At 39.8% G+C, this 18,695-nt stretch overlaps 1 long non-coding RNA gene across 1 annotated transcript in view; it reads right to left on the bottom strand.

Moving 5' to 3' along the window:
• LOC137153246 (uncharacterized) overlaps positions 1–17,976 on the bottom strand; it is a 54,637-nt gene extending 36,661 nt beyond the window's left edge. The window contains exon 1 of the long non-coding RNA XR_010919742.1: positions 17,962–17,976. This is a non-coding gene — a long non-coding RNA (uncharacterized lncRNA). The remainder of the gene's footprint in view (positions 1–17,961) is intronic.
• Between the last annotated feature and the right edge of the window lie 719 nt (positions 17,977–18,695).

The raw sequence follows: 18,695 nt of genomic DNA, 5'->3' as shown, positions 1-18,695 counted from the left end.
CTATGAGTGCATCCACACTGAAGTTTTTGTCAGCACAGCTGTGTTTGTCAAGAGTGTAGGTATTTCACACCCCTAGCATGACATAGCTATGTCAATATAAATTTTATGTATAGACCAAGCCTGCGTTAAGGTATCCTACCAGCAATCCTGCTGGAGACAAACTAGGGATGTAAACCTTAAATGTTTAAATGGTAATCAACATTTATCATTTAAAGTGGGGGGGGGGGAAGCTGCATCTGGGCTTGGCTCCCCAGGAGCAAGAACAGCCCAGCTGCTCTTACTCATGGGTAGGTGCAGAGCCCATTCAGCTCCCCCCAGGGGGGAACCGCGGCTGGGCTCTGCTCAGCTCCCCACTAGCAAGAGCAGTCCAGCTGTGGAGCTGCATGTGTGGCTGGCAGGGAGCCGCAGTTAGGCAGCTCTCACTTGGCAGTGAGGAGCCACGCCCAGCACGGCTCCTTCCCCACACGTCTAACCGTTTAAATGTTCTATTTTTAAAACGTTTAAACAGATTCTTTTTTTTTTAAACCAAATTTTTACATCTCTAAGACAAACTCCAGTTCTTCTCCTGTTTCTAGCCTCTAAAAATTAGGCTTTCAAGAACTGCAGTGAGAGTGATTGAATTTAGAAATGTTGGGTGGAGTCCTGCAGCCCTGGTGGCAGTTTCCTGCAACATCTTTGGATGAGCGTACTGTTGTAAGTTTATGTATCGATGTGAGTGTAGGACCATATGTAATTCCATGATGGAGGGTGACCATGTCTCCTTTAGGAACAGTGTGAGTGATGAGGCAAATTCACTCAGGTTGTAACACCTCCAGAGAGGGACCACCATTTCAAGAGGCTCACCAATACTAATTCAAACTGAATTTTCTGGAGACCAACAGACAAAGGAAGGAGTTTTGGATAAATAATGAGGGTTTAAAATGATTCAGGGCTGCCTTTCTGATCCCAGAAATGGACAGGACCTTCTGTCTCAGGGGGTCTCCAACCCTTCCTGAGAAGAGTTGGAAATAGTTTGGCCTATTGTGTCCCCCGCAAGACTGATGGGTGACCGCTGATAAGCTTTTTGCTTGTGTATAGGAACTTTTATTTTTTCTATTTTGTCTATAATGCTTTCACCTTAAAATAAACGTGCTTGCTTAGAAAGGGCTGTGTGGCCACTTATAGCTGGTAGTTGTGTTGTTTTAAGAGAAAGCAAGTGCAGATGCTGTTCTGTTTAGGTGGTGTGGCTTGCTGCAAACATCACAGCATTGGCAGGGAATTGTGCAGCCTGGAAAAACCCTGGACAGGAGAGACACAGGTCTTTGCCCAAGATGGTTGAGGAGCTGGGAGCCTAGAGTGTGTGCCCTTGGTGGACCATGTGGGAACACAGATGTACTTGCTTTGAACTGTGATAACACAATTCAACAGGAATGCAAAAAAGAGAGAATACCAGTCACCTTATCTTATCCAAGCCTCTTAGTTGCTTTTTTACTGTTTCCATTTCCTATTGTGTGCCTCCTAAATGCTTAACTGGTATAAGGATTTTTTAGTTTTACCACTGACAGCCAATATGCAACATCCACATCCTTTACCTCACCAGTGGATTTGACCTGTTGTTTGGAAACAAGTTCACTTTTAGATAACTGAAACCAGTGCAGAAATGTTGAAATCTAATTAAAGTTCCAAACTGGAATTATCTACAATTCTGCTAGATATCCTAAAATTTTGCAGCATATGGTGATTCACCAGTTCTTATTTCTGTTAAAATGAATTTAATGTAATGATTCAATGAAATTAAAGATTGCTTTTTCTAGCATCTGGCCCTGTTACAACTCAAGGTCAATGCTCAGAACTGACATAATTGCACAGCCAATCAGTACTTGTGCTTATTTTCAACATGATCAAGACCTGAAGAACAAGAATTATGTCTTTGTTATGCAGCAGAAACATACTTAAATATATCCTACATGAAAACAAAAGGTTACAACATGCACACTGATCACATGCAAACAAGAGCAGGCCATCAAATATTTCCAGTTGAAGAACTTTTCCTTATTTTTAACTGTCTTTGCATGCTCAAATGCTGCACTGTCCTTTTTTGTTTGCTGTTTACTGTTTACAAGTTTTACATAATAAAGATAAATTTCTATTACTTTTAAAGATTGGTGAAGCAATAGTCAGGATCCTTTCAAACAAACAAAAGCAAAGTAACCACATTTCAGTGGAATCCTGACTGGAACATGAGCTTATTCAGTAGGAAAAAGTTTTTGTCTTCAAGCAACCACTATACAAATATAACTGAACAAAAGAGTAAGCTTGGATTTGTCTTTTATCCCTTAGAAGTCTAGCTCCCCTGGTCATGCCAGTGGCAGGCAATGCATGTAGTGCTCCACCACACCAGCTGAACTCCTGACCTAGTGAAGCCAATGGCAAAATGTTCATTGACTTTGGCTGAAGCCAGAGTTCACCCACCAAGTCTAGTGGACGTGCACGTGAGTAGATTTATTGCAAGTGTGTCCTGTCTCGCCTTTATGTTGCTCAGAGAAAGGGCCAGGTTGACAGTACTAGAAACTGAAGCTCTCTTTTTAGCCACAGAAGACCTGGCCCTGCTCCTTCTGAAGTCAAAGGGAGTTTTTTCCCCTCGTGATTTCAGTGGAAATAGGAATGGGTCTAGTGGCCAGGCTGACAAAGTATACAAATGGGATGAGTTTTCCATAGCTGCACAGAGGGGGTCTAATTGGGAACTGACACTAATGTAAATAAGAAGTCATGTGCATCAACAAGCAAATATCATCTGTATGGATTTATAGTGCACCTGTTCCCCTTTACTACTGCTCTGTAGGACACAAACTATTAATAGTAATACCATAACCTAAATAACACTAATTTAGCCGTCAAAGAAATAAGCCCTGGAAAAGCTTAGCATTTAAGTGCAAAATGTTAGAAACACTTTTTTTTTATAGTAAGCATAGTGATCAATTGTAAATGAAAATGGTAAATGACTTGTACAGCAACTATGAGAAAAATCCAGTTACTAGTAGAAAAAGATTTAAAATAAGTGAATAGAAATAACAATAGGAAATGCAAAATAAGCAGGAAATGGTATTATGCAACTTCCAAAGTGGCAAATTTTTTTGAGATGTGTGGGGGTAGGGGAATAGAAGTAATCAGTTCTGTTATTCTTGAAATATGTATCCATAGATCCACTTTATAGCATAGTCTGTGTCCTAGGAGCAAATACAAACTGTATTTTTATTCTGAACACTTGAAGAGCCAATGAGCAGCCGATTAGACAGATTCAATTAAACAGATTAAACAAAATTCTCAAAGCATGAACCACAGATAAAAAGAGAAACACAGCTCTTCAAAAGTAAGTTAACCCAAATAAGTAGGAGCCTTTTGTTCAAGACTCGGACACATCCAGAAGCTACTGCCCTCATTGTTTTTTCATAAGTGTAATGCACTGGAATTATGCCTTTAGCCCCACCCCCTTTGCACACCAAGTGCTTCTCGAAGAGTAGGCACAATACATTTGCTCCCTTGAATGCGAGGATTGTAATTCTGCCTCGCCTTTAGGAGGTCACACAAAAGGGAGGGAAGATCCTTTACCCACATACGCTGCACGCCCATAGAGACAGGACAGGGAAATAAAAAGAACTCTCAATTTGCAAATAAAAGAAATGTTTAAACCTTGAAAAAAGCAGCTGTTTTGCAGCATTCCCATTGAATTCACTATCAGCACAACATTTTTTTCAGCAACATACTGAGTAGTTTCCCTCTGTCCACCACATGTCAATTTTAACTAGAAAAACATGAGTGCAGGCTGAAAACTTCAGTTAATAGTATCAGGTATTGCGGAAGGCAGTCTAAAAATATTTTGTTTTGCTATGTTTGTCTTTAAGTTTTTAATTATTTTTCTATTTTGTAGCCCCTTACATTTCTAGTGGCAGAAAGTTGCTGAAAGAGACATTTTCAGAACTATCTGCAAAACCTATTACTTAATTGTACGTGTGTATCTGATGTTCATGTCCTGCAGATGACATAAAGAAACAAGTTCTTATTATTCTAGACCATGGCCAGGGTAATTTGTTGTCATTTTCATCGACTGTCTTTTTTTTTTTTAAGACCACTTTTAAACACAGACACTGCAGGAAATAAAGATGGTGATTGCAAATTTTTTTTTTCCAGACATGATTCAGATCTGATCTTTCATTGCACTGTGGTTCACTGTTGCACTGACTTCAGTGAAGTTGCTCCTATTCATGCTAGCATAACTGAGATTAGAATCAGGGCCTTACATTTTTTTTTGGCCAAAAAATGGCAGGCCATCTACAGCAGAATATTTTTAATTCATTGTATCTTAATACTTCTATCTGCACTCTCCTTAGGAGCTATGTTGACCAGTGGATGGTGACCACAGTATGTTAAATCTAGGGTAGAGTAAAGGAAGACGACATCTTGAATGCATTTCAGCTTTCTTACCTTTTTTTGGAAGAAATTATATATTGGAAATGCTCTTAACACAGATGTGATATATATATTTTTTGTGTGTGTGTGCAGCTGAGCATTTCAGTTTAAACATTAGCCTTTACAAAATTTTAGATCTGCTCATATATGAATGGGTAACATCTGAGATCATACCTATGAAGCATTCCTGCCAGAAACTAGCATCTATTAGAACTGCTGCTTGTCTGTACTTTTTGGCTATGGAACCATTGGACACTCTATGATATATACTATCATACAGACATCCCAAAGTCTGAAAGTCTAAAATATATACTAAACACTCTAATTGTGTGTTTAGGGCCAGAATCACACTACTGTTTAACCTACAACTGTCACTACCATATTTTTGGTTTTACAGTAAATTGGAAGAAATCAGAGATCATGCTGGTATTAAGACTAAGTATTCTCTGGGAACGTTATCTCATTCCTGGAAACAGGTCACAGTGAAGTACTGAGATATTTGGCTCACATTTATCACCATGATATGGGTCTCTAAAAACATCCTTCCTTTCCAAACGGGTGCAATGAGAAGGCCTGGGGAGGTGTAAATATATATAAATTCCCACTGTGGGAGAAATTAGCACTAGCTCAAAAGTCAATTTCTTGCTCAGTATGATGCCTTCACTCTGTTCCTACTTGCCTGTAACAAACATTAAGCTCTTTCGTTGTGTGTGTGTGTGGGGGGGGGATAACCGAACCTTTCCAACTTGCATATGTCCTGCACTGCTTTTAATTTCCACCAACCTTTACAACTGGGATAGGTTGAAATGGAACCCTGGATATTCTGGATATAGTGGAAGGGGTCTTCTCATATCCCCTGTGAGAAGACTATCTTGACATTTTCCAGCAGACAAAAAGAGAAGACTAACACTGAGACCGTAAATAATCTGGGATTGACTTCCAAAGCACTGTGAACCAACCCACACTTGATTCTGTAAACCTTGCTGAAGTTTCAAATCATTATCACTTGTAAGATACCACTTCAAAAAGTTAGAGAATCTGATTTAAAATATGGTATTTATTAAATAGTTAGGACAGAGTTAGTATGCCCAAGGCTATATCATAGGTGTTAAGTCACAGCCTGCCTTGGGTGGGTGAGGAAGGGTTGCACATGAGCAGAGAGACCCCCTCACATCTGACTCAGCCAGAATGTTCTGTGAGAACATCTCTTTATAGAGATGCATGTGCTCCCACTCACCACGCCACTTCAGCTTTGTGGATGTGCCTTCATCTCCCCTATTTGGGAGTCTAGAATCTCTATACTGACACTAGACTCAAAAATCCTTGTGCTGTCCACAGGGATTATGACAGCACATAATCTACACAGGGGCCTATCACCACTCTTGCTGACTTATGCAGGACCAGCCAGAGTTTAATCCCCAAGTAGGACTTGTTTCCCTTTAACGATGGACAGCTGTGGAGGAGTTTTACCATCCACCTTTTATGCATTTAATTCTCAATTTGTATACAGAGCATGCAAACTTGATTCGTTAGCAATGCAATTCATTTGGGTGAGCACAATGTCCATGCAAACTTGATTTGTTAGCAATGCAATTCATTTGGGTGAGCACAATGTCCATGTATTATGTTTCCATGGGAGGATGTCTGGCCTTGTGTTCTATGCTAGTTTGGGGGCTGTACGTACCAAATTTGGTAATTTATCAGCTCTGCTTCACAGCGGCACACTGAAGTTATCTAATAGTTAAACTGTTGACTTCTGTTTTTTTGTTTGTAGGTTTCCACACCTCACTCCCGAACAGAAAGCCCTCAACACCTAGATCATGTGCAATAAAAGTGACATCTGAGAGAAGATCAAAATACATACAGCATTCCTATCCCTTGGATTCTTGTGAAAACCTAGAACCTGTCTAAAACCTAGAATGAGAATTGGATAATTTGTGAAGGTATTTATTTTTGACATTTTTTTTCCTTATTATGTCTTTATCAGAATGAGGCATCAGAATGTTAATATCCACTACACAGAATAAACAAGGGTAGTTCCAGGTTTCACTCGGTTTATTTTAACTATCTTTCAGTTTTATGCACTAGCCATTCTACCAACTCCCTGTGGGCTATTAAGGCTGTTAGTGGATAAACAACCATTCAGTAAGTGCCGAGAAGTTGATGACAACCCATATATAACCTCATTTCTTCCATGTCTCCTATCAGCCCAGTAAAAGAACAGTTCTCTGCACCATACTGAGTTTTTGACTTCACTTGTCATCTAGCACATTGTGTGTCGCAACCATATTGTCTATCTCATTTAGACTGTTAGTGTCTTGGGGCACTGATCATGTTTCCTTCTGTCTTGAAGTTATCATACAGACAGTACTCATGGAGGCCCCTATTCTGCCATCTTTATTTATGCTGTGGTGTATTTTATTCTGCAAGTATTACCTTCGGCTCAAATCACACCTTGCTGCAGTAAAACCAGGAAGACAGAAATTTAGGAATGAAAATCTCCATAAGGAGCCTGTCCCGGAGATCCTCCTGATTTATCTGTCTGAGGGGACTGAACTCCCTACTACAAAATAGGACGTGGGGCCCACCCCCAAACCTGGAGATCTTCTGTGAGGTCATCCATGTGGAAACCCTATGCCTTCACATAGCCAGTAGAGTCAAGTTTCCCCTGATTGCAGCTGCATCTGAGATCACTGGAAAAACTAACATGGCTTTTGGTTGCATCCTCCTATCTGGAGAAGGGACCTCCTAACCTTGCCCCTGGACTGCCTACTCCTTCCATTAACTTTCTCCCAGGTGAGATATTAAATATGTGGTGGAGACTTCAAGGAGTCTGGAGAAGGTGTGGCAAGGCTGTGTAGCTTATAGCCCCTACTGCCTGGAAGACCTGCAATGTGTTGATGTGGGTGGGATTATCTGAACAAATGAAATCAGTGGGACTACTTGCAGACTACGATGCTACTCAGCATGAGTAAAGGTGTCAGAATTAAGTCTAAAACAAGTAAATATCTAACACAACATTTATCACATTGAAATTAAAGTTGTCTAGAAGTATGTATTTCTGTAAGGGCAATTCCTGTCCATTAGAGCATATGAACAACATGTGTATATGAAAGTGTGCTACCCTGTAAGCTATATAACATAGACTGAGAGGCTCTCCTCAGGCACACCAGAACTGTAAGCCACTGTGTTACCCTTCTGCCTTAGCAAGAGTGAGCATTGCTGGAGATGAGACTGTCTGTTTCACCAGCCAACTCCTTGAGACTTTGCCTATCTTACCTGCAAGGCAAGGTTAACAATCAGTGAACCTCAGTTGCTGAGTTTCCTAGATATGTCCGTAGTGTCCAGTATGCCTCACTGGCTACTTGGAGAAACTGAGCTTGCTGCCTCCAAAGAGACAAACCAAATGACTGGTGTGTATATTAACGGAGGACTCACGCTTTATTTAATGTAACAGCAGTGAGATGGTTTTGTAATGAAACAAGAATAATTTTATTAATAAAGAACAGATTTACGTGATTCCAGGCAAGAATAAAAGAGATAGAAAAGGGTTACAAACTAAACAAAAATAACGTTAGAATTAAGTTTAAGGTACTAGAAAACAAGCTCTATCTTTGCATAAAGAGTTTTTTTACTTACAGCAGGTTATCAGGAGCTCTTGCCCTTCATGTTAAGAGGATGAGCTGTTCACAAGCTCAGTAGGTGCTGTTCCCCATGTCCCTTAAGTGATGCATAACTAGAATGTCTGTCTGTCTTTTTTGCTGCCCTTATACCTTCTGAAGTCCATTGACTCTGCGTCAAGAGCTAGGAAAACTTCCTGGGGGATGCAGATTCTGTCCCACAGTGTATTTACTAAGTTGCTGCTTCTGCCACTTTCTAGTTTGGTTGCTTTGTTTATCTTATATGTAAAGATACTTTAACTGACCTCTCATTGCAAGCCAGGCGGTAATTCCACATTCTTTTGTCTAGGGCACGCTTAATCTATTCACTGCCTCCAAAACACATTTTATGAACTTATTTCCAGCACACACATACACAATTCTTTAAACCCAACCCATAAATACATCACAAAATTGTATTCCTGACCAGTGTGTCACCAGTTTACATATGATACCATAGAAAATACTTTTTGGACACGCATTATGACAACCATGTTTTCGGGGTTGTGAGTGTGTCAGGCCTGATATGAATTACAATATATAGTGGGCCCTCTGCCAGCAGGCACTGAGAGGCTTTTAAGATCACATAGACATTCCTAAACAGGAAGGTACTGTTACTTTCTAAAGCTGGGCTAATTCCTCTTTGGCAAGATATAAAGCATGAGTTGTGACTGTTAGCAGCAGAAAAATTGTCACTGCAACTTCTGAAGCTTAAACTGTTAGACAGTTTCTATGCTGTGTATTGTCATAAGCAAATCACTCCATCCATCTCCACATATACAGAGAGAGGAGAAGAGGATTTCTGGACATTCCTGAAATGGACTCTGCATATGATTTGAGAGACTCAATAACACATTTAATGTCTAAAACAACAAGAGTCCTGTAGCACTTTAAAGACTAACAAATTTAATTTCTGCAGGCACAAGCTTTCGAGGGCTGCAACCCACTTCGTCAGATGCAAGAAATAGAAATCAGATAGGGGGTATACGTATACATCCAAGGGTAAGGAACAACAATGGGAAGGGGTAGGTGTTAGCAAAGTCCATTCAGTTAGAATAGATGAGGCCTATTCATAACCATTGATTAGAGGGAGAGAATGTGTGAACAGTGACAATTACTTCTTATAATGAGAGAACCATTCCAAGTCCCTGTTCAGACCCAATTTGATTGTGTCAAGTTTGCATATGAGTTCCAGCTCTGTAGTTTCTCGCTGAAGTCTGTTTCTGAAGTTTTTTTGCAGAAGTATGGCAACTTTCAAGTCAGCTACAGAGTGTCCTGGGAGATTGAAGTGCTCTCTGACTGGTTTATGGATGTTACCATTTTTTATGTATGATTTGTGTCCATTTCTTCTTTTGCGTAGTGACAGTCTGGTTTGGCCAATGTACATGGCAGAGGGGCATTGCTGGCACATGATAGCATATATTACATTAGTAGATGTGCAGGTGGATGAGCTCCTGTTGGTGTGGCTGATGTGGTTAAGACCTGTGATGGTGTCATTAGAGTTGATGTACGGGCAAAGCTGGCAACGGAGTTTGTTGCAGGGATAGGTTCCAGAGTTAGTGTTCTTGTTGTATGGTGTACGGTTGCTGGTATTTGCTGCAGGAGGGGTTGTCTGTAAGCAAGGATAGGTCTGCCTGCCATGGCTTGAGTGAGTGAGGGATCATCTGCTAGAGTAGGTTGTAGATCCTTAATGATGTGTTGGAGAGATTTTAGCTGGGGGCTGTAGGTGATGGCCAGTGGTGTTTTGTTGTTTTCTTTGTTGGGTCTGTCCTGTAGTAGGTGACTTCTGGGTACCCGTCTGGCTGTGTCAATTTGTTTCTTCACCTCTCCAGGTGGGTATTATAGTTTTAAGAATGTTTTGTGGAGATCCTGTAAGTGTTTGTCTCTGTCTGAGGGTTCGGAGCAAATCCGGTTGTATCTTAGGGCTTGGCTGTAGACAATGGATCGTGTAATGTGTCCAGGGTGGAAGCTGGAGGCATGAAGATATGTATTGTGGTCAGTTGGTTTTTGGCATAGGGTGATATTAATGTGACCATCCTTTGTTTGTACTGTAGTGTCCACGAAGTTGATTGCTTGTGTGGACTGGTCCAGGCTGAGGTTGATGGTGGGGTGGAAATTATTGAAATCCCGGTGGAATTCTTCAGGAATTCTTTTCCGTGGGCCAGATGATGAAAATGTCACCAATGTAGTGTAAGTAAAGAAAAGGTGTTTGGGGATGAGTTCTGAGGAAGTGGTGTTCTAGGTCAGCCATAAAAATGTTGGTATACTGTGGGGCCATGTGGGTGCCCATAGCTGTGCCACTGACTTGAAGGTATAAATTGCCTCCAAATCTGAAGTAGTTGTGGGTCAGGAGAAAGTCACACAGTTCAGTGACCAGATGTTCCATATCATCAGAGAAAATGTTCCTGATGGCTTGTAGTCCATCTTTGTGTGGAATGTTGGTGTAGAGAGCTTCTACATCCATACTGGATAGGATAGTGTTTTCTGGGAGATCGCAGATGGACTGTAGTTTTCTCAGGAAGTCAGTGGTATTGTGAAGATAGCTAGGTGTGCTGGTGGCATAGGGCCCGAGGAGAGAGTCCACACAGCCTGACAGTGAGCGTGCCAATGCCTGAGGTGATGGGGCATCCAGGATTCCCAGGTTTGTGGATCTTGGGTAGGAGATAGAATAACCCTGGTCAGGGATCAGGGTGTGTGTCTGTGTAGACACAATCAAACTGGGTCTGAATAGGGACTTGGAATGATTATCTCATTACAAGAAATAATTGTCAAGGTTCACACATTCTCACTTTCTAATCAATGGTTATGAATAGTCCTCAACTATTCTAATGGAATGGACTTTGTTAACACCTACCCTCCCCATTGTTGTATATATATACCCCTTATCTGAAATCTATTTCTTGCATCTGATGAAGTGGGTTGCAGCCCACGAAAGCTTATGCCTGCAGAAATTTGTTAGTCTTTAAGGTGCTGCTGGACTCTCGTTGTTTTTGCTGTATACAGACTAACACGGCTACCCCTCTGGAACTTTTCACCATTTTATGTCTGTTTCACAAATTGGACAAAAAATGGAAAAAAATTATTGTTGGCTAATTTAAGGTGGTTACATTTCACTAGGCATTATTCTCTTTATATCTGAGGAGTCAGAAAATCAACCTGATGTAATTTTTCTTTGAAAAGGGAGAGATTGAGCAGGATTTAATTAGTCAAACTCTGTCATTTTCTGGACTTGGAAAAACAACCTAGTTTCTGAAGCGTTGATTGGACAAGTAGGTAACAAATAGAATTAATTAAACATTATAGAAGTAATTATTTGATGACCCTCATGAGAGAGTGTATATTTAAAACACTATCTCTTTTCTAATATATTTGTTTGTTTATTTCTCTGGGAAGCTCACTTTAATCATAAAACTTCTTGTGAAAGGAAATAGCTGTCTCTGATGAATTGGTGGCCATATGATTCATTTATTCATATGATATACTGCAGTTTATGTTACCATAATACTTTTGTCAAAATGTTAGGGGTAAATTTCCAGAGTTGTAAATCATGATTCAATTACCCGTCTATAATGAATGTTTCTAGTCTAATGAAGAGGTTTTCTCCCCCGCCCTCTCTCACACACACATTTGGGATAAATAGAGAACAAAGGGAAAGCAGGATATAGCATAGTTTTGCTTTTGGGTTATGATAGTTATAATATATCATTGTGCAAGCCAGTGGATTCAACACAGGATTTAAATAGCAAGTAGAGAAGTTAAAAGATGATATCGTTGTCCATAAACATGGATAAAAATCAGGCAGGGGACCTAATTCTCCTTAGTACAAATCAGAGTATCACTGAAGTCAATATAGTTCACAATTTTACACCTTTGGGAAAAATCAAACTCAATAAATCCTGTGAGTTAAAAAGCAGTAGTGCAAAATAGTTCAATCAATTGGAAATCATGAAAAAGGTTTAAAGTAAACTAAACTTATAATAAATACAAATGGAAAGTTACTTTGAAATAATCTAGGGTTTTTTTAGTATAAATAGAATATGTGGAGAGGGGAAGAAAGGGCAAAATGTGTTTTTTGTTTAAAAAAAAATCACAATGTAATGTATGACTATGCTTTCTTTACATATCATCAGGAATACCATCTGTAGGTAAAACTCTATTTTTTCTCATTAAAATTCTAGTTCAAGTGAGATTTGCTGGCATGGCCAGCGTCCATGCTACCTTGTGCTGTGATCTTGTCAGATCTCATAAACTAAGCAAGATTGGGTCAGGTCAATACTTGGATGAAAAACCTCCAGGGAAACCTCAGGTGTTGTGGGAAGTGGCACTAGTGATTCATTAGATGTCACTTTCTCCTCTGAATTAGGAGATGAACTGCTGAACTGGGATGGCATTAGAGAGCAATGTGCTACTGCAAGGTGCCATATCTTGGATGAAATGTAAAGCCAAGTTCCTGACTAGTTATTAAAAATGCAATGATACCTTTCATAAGAGTAGAAGTGTTAACCCTGATGTCCTGGCCAAATTCCACTCAAATCACTTTCTCCAATAAGAGGGAAAAATGGATAGACAATGTAATCTTACCTTTTTATCCTAAACTATATAACAGCAGCTGTGTTTCATTCTGGCTGTGTTTTAGTGGCTGTATTTCTGTGATGAGACAATGGATCCATAAATATAGTAAGTGAAGTGTTTTGGGATGAAAAGTTTTATATAAATGTAAGACCTGTGTTACTGGCATTGTAACCCATGAATTTGATCACATAACTTTAGCGTGATCATAAACTCATCTCCTTCTTTCTGAAAACATCAAGACAGTAAACTAATCATTTCTTTAAATTTTATAACAATGTGAGGAAGACTGAAATATAAAGCATTCACACTATCTTTACAGCATGTACATTTGATATGCGCTATGGTGGGATCCAATAGACTTTATGTAAATGTTGGCTATTTTCTCTTTCTAATACTAGAATGTGGATTCTACACAAACTAGCCTTCACTGATGGCTTTCTTTAAGAAAGAACGCCTCACATGCAAATCTGGTCACACAACTTTGCCTGATCTCATGGACCTTCTTTGCAGTGGAGATATTTCCAAGGATCATGAATCTGTAATGTATACACTCAGCATGCTTAGCATCAACTTTTTGAGTGCTGAATAGGGACCCTGATCTCCAATGGTGGAGGTAAGAGGGAGAGGTGTGGAGGGGGCGGGGGGAAAGAGGGGGAAGAGAGGTGAAGCTCTTCTCCCCTGGAGGCCTTTAGGTGTATGCAGGTTGCCTTTTCAAGCATATTGTGTAACTGACAAAGGAAAGTATACAACATGGACTTTTAGATGGGTCTGGAGAGTAAACCTGCCCAGCACTCTGTACCTGACCCGCAGGGCTGGGCTTGGCTCCTGCTCCAGGTGTTGCGACATGGCACATAGGTTGCATGGCACTGCAACTCCATGTGCCACACTGAAACCCCACTCACTCAAATTTGGCTTGGCTGAAGGGGTGGCTAGGCTAAATCGGTATGTATCAGGTCACGACACCCAGAGTGGGAAGCCAGGCTTAGTCCCAGAGGACAGGAGCCTCCACTGCTGGGTGAGTATGAGATGGGATGGTTCTTTAGCCTCCCATCCTCACACTGCTGGGACTTCTCCACTGGGCCTGGATTAAGGTTGTGGTGCCAGAGCAGAAAGTGCAACAGGTATGATAATGTGTGAAAATACACAGGCATGAGAACACGTGGAATTAGCTAGCCAACAGGTATAATTGAAGGTGGCACCACCAACGACCCATTGCCCACCCCTGGTTTCAGAACCTGGCTCTGCCACTGCTGTTTTTTCTGATCATAGCAACATAGTGAGGTGTCTCCTGCTCCCACTGAAGTCAATGCAAAGCTTTCATGTGCTCATACAAAACAACTGTTTTGATCTATATAGACTAGAATCTCTGCCATTCACCAATCTTCTCCTCCACAATATTTCTCTATAGAACAACAGATGCATCACATGTAACATGAATTCAGAAATTCAGAATGCAGAAAAATTTTGAATGTATATTGCAAAGGGTGACATTCGCAATTGTCACATGGACCAAGCTATTAGATGCAGAAGAGCAAATAAAACACGTAATTTAGAATGTTTCAGTAGTTTCAAAATCCATGGGAGTTGTATGAACAGAGTTGTTTAGGAATATGGTTCCAAATATGTAGATTTTAATGATAATGCCCAGTTCTGTCACCCTTACTCATGTTGAGTATCATCTTAATCTGTAATGGTCTAGTTCAAAGCACACTGAAATCAGAGGCAAACTCCATTGATTTCAGTGGGCTTTAGAGCAGGTCACAAGTAGTCCCATTACTTCCAATGGGTTACTCCCAAAGTAAGGGTAGTACTTGTCCTAAAATGTAGACCCAGTGCTTGTAGTTTTCGCTAACTTTGGACTAGACTGTGACTTTGGGCACAGCCCTGAGCAAGGAGTGATGCATAAATAGCAAAAAAGTAGTGATGGTTGCACTGTGACTCAGAGACACCTCTGAGCCATAATTTCTTCTCTGATTCTGGTCTATATTCACCCTCTACTGGCTCAGCTACTCTAATCAACAAGTAAGAAGGCGAAGAGGACAGGCATGTCTCTGCCTTTTCCCTGCTCTTCACCCATTTCCTGCCCACTCACTCTAGGACAGGGGTTGTCAATAGGTGAACTGTGGGCCAAATCTGGACAGCCAGATGTTTTTTGAATGGACCCTGAAATGCTTTTATTTACTTGTTGTCGTTGTTTTTATTATTTTCTCTGGAGTCTACACCTTGACTATACATTGACCAAGACATTTGGACCTTGACAGAAATTGACTACCCCTGCTCTACACAGTAAGCAAGAAGGTAAATAGACCTGCTTATTTTTACCTACTTGCAGGTAACGCTGATGCTTCCTCTCTTGCTTCTTTCTGCAGTGCCCTAGTCCAATTCACACTCTAGCCAGCGTCAGTACAGTAATTCAACCAAATCCAAGCTAATATTTTTTGTCATTGTGCACTGGACTTCATTTAACTACTAGCTGTTTGCAAACTTTTTACTATATATTATACTGTATGTCATATGAAAGCCCTACAACTACTAATTTTAATCTGAACAAGGTAGGAAGGAAACAGATCATATATGTGAAACTGTTCTGATCTTAGTGACCCAATGAAAAGGACAGATTACAATGTCTTTACCCATCCCAGCATTACTATATAGGCGAATCCCATAGAGGAAGAAATTTTCTTTGTTTTGGGCCATCTGCATTTAAATGGATACATTATAAAAGAAATCACAAACACAACAGGGAAGCTATTATATTGTCCTATAGTGGATGTGGATATAATGGATTTTAATAGTTCATTGTAGGCAAATCCATAGTGCTGGATATTGGCTGATAATATTGCATAAAAACAAGAGTTTCAAGATTACTCAAATATAAGAGAAAGGAAATCACATTTTAAAAATCTTTTGTGAAGTTCTTAGTTGCAGATACTATACATGAACTAGATTTGTTTCATTGTTATACATGGAGTTTTATTATTGAACAAGAGAAGCGAATAGCAGGGAACAGGAGTATCATAATGAGGTCAGAAGATCAGAAAATAACTGAGTTGTATGAAAAATAAAACCACAGTGGGATCTCAAAGTGGAATATGATTCCTTTAGGTAATCAGAAACATTCAAAATATATCAGTCCCAAGTGGGGACTTCAAATGAGCCAAGCTTACTTGGTTTCACATAATGCTTTTTATTAAGAAAATATTACAACTGTGGAAAAAGCTTTCCTAGCAACCCCTACCAGTAAATATATTATTACTGAAATTCTTCTGATGTCTATTTCAGAAACAATAGTTTTTGGGGGTTTGTTCTGTTTTTATTTTTTGCAAAAAGCAGGTTTGGTAGGTTTTATCTGATTCATGAAGTGTAATCAGATTTATATCATTTTTATGGGTTATAACAATCCTGTAAATATTTCATACTGTTCTTTTTTCAGCACAAATATCCCCATTTCTCAGGGTCCCATTTGATATGAACACAAATAGCTTTCAGCAGCAGGGTTTCTAAACTCTAGATAGATAGATTTGTATCCTACTACTAATAAGAGAGGCATTTAAACCTTCATGTACAGTACTTATGCTGATATGCAGCTGGGGGCAAGAAGTGCTCAAAACTAAGCAGATTTCCCCACCTCAGACATAAAAGAAAAAATTATGTCCTTTTGTCAGCCCCAAATTACTCTTATTACAATAATAGAGCTCTACCAGTACCTGCTTTTTGTAATATTTGCAAGGATAAATCTTGTTATTTGTAATCAAGTTCTGCTTACAATGTTGCCCTCTTCTTTCATGAAGAATGTACACTACAATAGTATTAGATCTTTCTTTTTACATTTTTTTGCCCTTGCACCCATGCTAGTACTCTGTACTCAGGCTCACACCCATAGAAGTGCTAATGGGCGCATTCCTTAATCCTGGATCAAATGCATAAGCAGAACTTAATTACCTCATAGTGATTCTCCTAAAAAATAAGGGTCATATTAATAATAAAAATAAAAATAATGCTTGCCCCAGATGATCCAATGAACTGTAAAAGGATTGTTCTCTCCAGGCCACAGAATGACCACAAAACTAATTCACAGTCCAAACAGCTGCTCTATCATCTGAAGATCCAATGTCTTTATGCTGTAAACTGGAACAACTGGTGGATCCTCCACAGTTGTAGATACTGTATGCTCACCATCTCTTCCTATGATCGGCCCTTGCCATGCTCTCCGTTTTCCCATTTCTGTTAGCTTTAGAAATAGCCTGAACTAGAGCTGATGAAAGGATTTCTGTTAGTACTTTTTAAAAGAAAAATGGCATTTTGAAAAAGAAATGTGGAAAATTCTAATTTGGTTGAAATTTTCTGGATTTCTTTATAGAAAACTAAAATCAAACACCATTTTCTTCTTGAAAAGGGTGTGGGTTTTGTTTTGTTTTTTTAAATATCTTAGTGAAACCCAATCTTTTTATTTAAAACACCTTTTTTAAAATTGGGAGGGGGATAAATGTTCTTATTTTTTTAAAAAAAAATTGAACCCCCCCGCTTTTTGTTTTTTGCTTTTTTTTTCCTACAAACATTTGCAAAATTTCCGACAGGGAAAAAAAAGATTAGCATATTTCAACCAGTGATAGCTTTTGTGGGAGTGGGCACACAGTGCTTGGGGAAGGGGGCCGGGGGCACTTTCTGGCTGGGCTTCAATCTTGTTCCTTCGTACAGTAGAACTGCCTGTGTGCCTTTGCATACCTGGCTTTCCATGCCACCAGAGAGGGTGGGATTTGGCCTAGCTGGTCAGAGATCTGCAGTGGGTTTAAATATTTTCTAGAAATGATTAATGTCCCGCAGATTCGTGGAGGGGGGAAAAGCAGATTTCATTTGTTAACAAGATTTCTCACCGTTGCCAGAGAGACTCAAACAGTAGACACGCAGGACCACATTCTCAGCTCCTCTGTAGGTGCTCAAGGGATAGTGGTGGGGGCAGGGCATAAAGAAAATGTTTGCACACACCCCTTCTTCCAATCATGGGGCAGCTCTGTGCAGACTGGGGACCCAGCATAAGTTGGAACAGTCTGTAGCCAAAAGCCCCAAGCTTGCTGTCCCTGCTAGTGTGCATGGATTCCCCTGTTATCTCCCTTTTCAATAGGTATACGCTCTGCACCAAGGGCTGGGAAGAAAGTGGCATAGCAACAGCTGCTGTGGGACCCTCCCCTAATAGAGAATTGCCATATGCATAAGGATGTCCCTGTTGGCTGAATCCTCCGGCTTTAAGGAAGCTTTGTTCCGGGAGATTGGTGCCCTAACATACCTGAGAATGGTTTTCTTGCAGTGTGAGCTGGTTGACAACATCAGTTTTCATTAGCTCTAGAGGAGTTACAAACAAATTAAGGTCTTTAAATCCAGATTTGAAATTCAGGAACACTTATAAAAATAACGCATCCCCACTCACATTTCTCTAACAAAAGCAAAGTAAAAATTAACGAAGAGACAGCAAATAATTCCCATCAATATTATTAGTATTAATCACTTTAAACAAACTGATCACTTTAAAATGTTAAACAAATGTTGCTGAGCCTTTATATTTACTCTTTTTACAGTGACTATAAATTTTAACTATTGTTTCAAATCATTTGAACAAACAGCACTACCATTTTAGTCCTAATTGATAGAGGGTATTTTTTAAAGTTCATTCATAACATAAAAGAGACCTCGCTTGAAAAACAAACAGAAGTCATTTTTTTCTGTGTTTATATTTGCAGCAGAACTCCAATATATTCAATAAAACCATCTGGCTATGGTTACAGCTCAATCATTTTGACATCAGTCACAAGAAAAATCTTAGAAGCCATTTTAAGACATCAGTTGAGGAACCTTTGGAAAAGTAAAACTTGATCAACAATCAGCAAGTGCTTTCAAAAATGGAGTTCATGCTTTAAATCAGTGGGTTTCAACCTGTGGTCCACAGACCGTTTGGGGCTCTGCAGATTATGTCTAATGGGTTCGTGAAAGGTTATTGTTACCATAGAGCAATGGTTTTCAACC

This window comes from Emydura macquarii, unplaced genomic scaffold (genome assembly GCF_026122565.2).
Source record: "Emydura macquarii macquarii isolate MOO-44397 ecotype Brisbane River unplaced genomic scaffold, CSIRO-AGI_Emac_v2 contig_1253, whole genome shotgun sequence".
Lineage (NCBI taxonomy): Eukaryota > Metazoa > Chordata > Testudines > Chelidae > Emydura > Emydura macquarii.
Note: the sequence above shows the minus strand (reverse complement) of the source record. Positions and strands in the feature narration are given on the sequence as shown.